We start from the raw sequence: 4,536 nt of genomic DNA, 5'->3' as shown, positions 1-4,536 counted from the left end.
GAACTTGAGTCGAAGGTCCATGTCCCTTATAAATTAGCATCCAAGATTGCTGCCCTGTTCTGTATTAGCTCCTACTGGCCGCTAAGGCCCAAGTGTTCTTTTTCTTTCCATACCATCAACGCTAATTCTTACATTCAGCGCAAGGCCAAAGTGGTTTCTTTCTCCTTCACCAATGCAGTGAGCCCTCAACTTTGCGATGTTCTTCTTATGCAGCCATAGTGGGGTTTATAAGCTTAAGAATTCCTCAATCCTAACAAGCCACCATGAAGGATTACGACCTTGAAATCGTCTAAATCCGATCCATTATATGTTCATCCTCATATGCAGTTTATGCCAACTTCATATGCATTCACTAACCCTTGGATGTTTTGGAAGGCGTGGCGGAATTAGTTATAGCGCTTATATTTGTTGCCTTTATGTTGGCCTATCAGCGTTATAGTCTTATAATCAACATCATCAATCGTCATAGCGTGCAGAATTTCAACGCATTTGCAACCCCTTTGGTTCTCCCTTTGGTTTTCAACACTGTGTTGTTGAAGCTCACCATCTCACGAAACCCAAAACTTGTACTCAGTCATGCCAAAGCCTTATATTACGCAAGAGCCAACACCATGCATCCAAAGCCTAGCTCATTCGCATACCCATGTCCAACGGGGGTGCATCGCGTTAAGCCATCGTCAACCTCCAACGCATTAGCTTTAGAAAAGGATCGCTAGACACCAACGATTATTGGCCTTCGTCCCGGCCGCAGTGAGAGCTTTACCATGGCTTTGCTCTTTTAGTTCCGAATTTCGCATGCATAGGCGCTTTGCACGTCTCGGGCGTTGACGCATTAGCGCTTGCTATAGGGGGTCTGGACTCTTGACGTCATGATCATAATCATGGGCGCTTTAGTTGCTCGACGCATATGCGCCTTTATTGGCTAATGGGCGCTGTTCGCACGACGCATACCACCCTCCGCCAATTCCTTGACCCGCGTCCTAGCTTACCCCATGCGATATTCCTCGATGCCCAGCTTGGCCACCCTAATGCAGTCACCCGATCGGTCTTCGTTCCTTGCAAGCTACGAACACCCCCAATGCATCCATTTGAGCCTAAGTTCAGTTTGTAGTCCCTAAGGGCATCATCGCGTCATTCACCACTCAAACTTTCCCTTGGCCAAAGTAATCTCTCCAAGATCTTATGGCCAACACATGACAATGCCCTAGTCCATACACTCAGTCAATTTTCATCATTTAAGCTTAACTCAAAAGAAATCAAGGAAAATTATTCAAGACACTTAGAAAATTATCTCTTCATTTCAACATAGGATTAAACTTTTATCAGTTTAATTTTCATTTTATACCACCTGGCTTTAAGTGGAATAAGGGAACTTGGGTTTCACAAATCAAGACAAATCATAAAGATTTCAATGGCTTCAAAGTAATTGTGTATTAACCCTGAGTTACTTTCTGTATTGTATCATGAAAGCATGTCTATAATTTTGTAAAAGTGATATTGTTTCCTGAAATTGTTAATTCTTTGTGAATTTAAAAATGACACGATTCGCGTTCCGTATCGACTCTCAGTCCTTCACGAGGAACATTTGGGTCAGTCATAATCTTAGAATAAAAAACAAAGAAGAAATTAAATGAAATAATGAAAACATTGAAGAGATATTTAGATAAAACACATCTCTAGATAATACATTTCGTCGTTCAAAAGAAGAATAACGTCAAAATATGAAGATGAGAATTCGAACCTACAATTTCTTATGAAAATATCGTGTGTAACACTAAAGAAATTGACAAGAGAAGAATATATATATATATATATATATATATATGTATGTATATGTATATGTATGTATATGGAATAGTATTAATCATATATGTGCATATTATTGTTTAAATATGATTATATAGTCTATAAAAGAATAATATATCTATATCTATATATATATACTACTTTTATATATATATGTTCTAATTACCATTTGGCATGAAGCATGAAGAATTGGACACGTGATGTGCATGTAGCATGAAGTAGATGGAGTTTGTGGAAGCATGCATGCTTGACACGTGGCAAAGAGAGAAATGAATTGATGATTGTTATGGAATGGAAAATTGTGAAGAATATTTTGAGAGATATGATGATTGTATGGAATGTAAAATTATGAAGAATGATTAATATATTCGTATTAATGAAACAATAGTTTAATATAATAGATGTGTTTGAAATGATGATGAAAATTTTTGGCAAATCGAAATATAATAAAAGAAGACTAAAGTAGTTGTTGAAATTATAAAATTTGGTAAAGAAAATTTGATGTAAATAAAGTAGTTATTGGAAATATTAAAATAATAGGAACTTACTTGAATTTTGTTGGAGAAATGAATAACTCTTTATTTTATTTCACAGAGTACAAGTTCTCTTGTTTTTCTCTCAAGGAAAAGACTCAAAAGATTCGGAAGAAAAACTTATCTCCCTATAGGGATGTTAAAAAAGCCCGATGACCCGAAAAAACCGATCAACCCAACCCAACCCGTGCGGTTTAGGTTGGGTTATCAACTCATTTGGGTTGGGTTGAGTTCAAATAAATGAAAATTTTATGAGTTGGGTTGGTTCATGGGTTCACCTAATATAATCCAAACCAATCCGAACCAACCCGAATTTATTATTAACTTTAAAATATATTTTTTTTCTTACTTATAACACAATTATATATGCATATATTGATTTTAATTTTATTTAATTCCAATTTTTTTTAATAATTTATTTTTCAACAATTCTTAGAAGTTTATTTACACTTTAGAAAGAAAATTTTCACTATATAAATTGAAATTAAGTTGTTAATCTTAATTCAGTATATGAAAATAATTAAATTAGACTTTTACATATTTACGTTTTGCTTCTTTTTAGAATAAAATTTTAAATAAATGACCCGATTAACCCGAACCAATCCAACCCAAATATTTTATGGTTGGGTTGGGTTGGGTTCATTTTTTAATAAAGGTTATTTGGGTTGAAAAAATTACCCGAACAATTGGGTTGAATCTAAAAAGTCTTTCAACCCAACCCAATCCAACCCATAAACACCCCTTAGACATTATAGTCTTACTTATTGATTTTGTAGACATTTGAAAACATTGTTGTCTATATTTTGAATTTTGTAGACATTATGTCTTTCTTGTGAATTTTGAAGACTTGTTTTAATAGATTTTGGATATCGTTCTTGTGGATTGTGGAATCTTATGTGTTTTTTATTTGTGATTCCATGCTTTTTTTTTTAAGGGAACCGATGGAACCGAACCAACTCAACCCATTTTTTATGGGTTGGTTTGGTTCGGGTTCATAATTTAACAAGGGTTAGTTTGGTTTAGAAAAATACACAAACCGAACCATAGGGTTGGGCCTAAAATATCCCTAGACCCAACCCAACCCAACCCACGAACACCCTTATCTCCCTATATATATATATATACACACACACACACATAACGGTAAATTTAGTCTTTTTTTCTTTGTGAACTTAAAAACTAATAAAGGTCTAACCAATAATTAAAAATAAAACTATTTAAGAAGAAAATGACAATATTAAATTCAATCACGTACCTCTTATTAAGGGAAAAAAACCATATGGCAATTTGTTTCTTATTCTTTTTAAAAAAAATTGTTCAACATGCAAGACAGAAATTTGAATATCTAAACTTTTTTTTAATGATATAATTGATGCTTATACTTAGATTGATAGACCAAACAATTCAAAATCTTAATTTTTCTTTTCTTCAACATGCAGAACGAGAGACTCGAATCTCAAATAAATCATTTATTCGTCCCGTAACGAGTAAAGGGAGAAGCAATTTGGTCAATCATAATTTTGAAGAAAATGGGGAAAAAACCAAACCAGAGTGAAGAAAGATCTCAAGTTGCCTCCATGGATTGCAACCCGTGGAAATCGGTGTCTAATTTTTGCAAAGTATATTCAATAAATTTTTAGGCCTATTTGGATTGACTAGAGAAAAAAATGTTAATATAAAATGTTCATTTTTTATTTAAACTCTTTTGATAAGAACTAGTTAAAATACACTTCAAAAACTATTTTGATTGGTTGCCAGACACTTCAAATTTTTCAAAATGATTTATTATTAAAATTAAACAATTGAAAGGTTAAACCAAACACGCCCTTGATTTTTCTTTTGAAATGTATTATAAATATAAAATATCAATTTTCAAAATATTGTTTTCATGTAAAATTTTTACATTTTTAATTAAAAATTTCAGAAAACATACACACAATGAATGGTTCCTTATCCTTTTTTTTCTCAATAAAATACCGTTACCAAATGCAATTTTTCAACTTTACTAAGGCTACGTTTAACGTTAGCTTATCAAAAAACCATTTCGAAAAAATCTCAACCGTTTGCTAAAAACAGATTTACTGTTAAAAACACTTTTTAAAACGCGTTAATTTTACGTTGACTTTAAAAACAGTATCATTCTAGCTTTTAGATTCTCCTAAAATTAGTTAGAATTTTTAATTAATATTTAGTTTTC

This window comes from Benincasa hispida, chromosome 11 (assembly GCF_009727055.1).
Source record: "Benincasa hispida cultivar B227 chromosome 11, ASM972705v1, whole genome shotgun sequence".
Classification (NCBI taxonomy): domain Eukaryota; kingdom Viridiplantae; phylum Streptophyta; class Magnoliopsida; order Cucurbitales; family Cucurbitaceae; genus Benincasa; species Benincasa hispida.
This window is presented reverse-complemented; position numbering follows the sequence as displayed.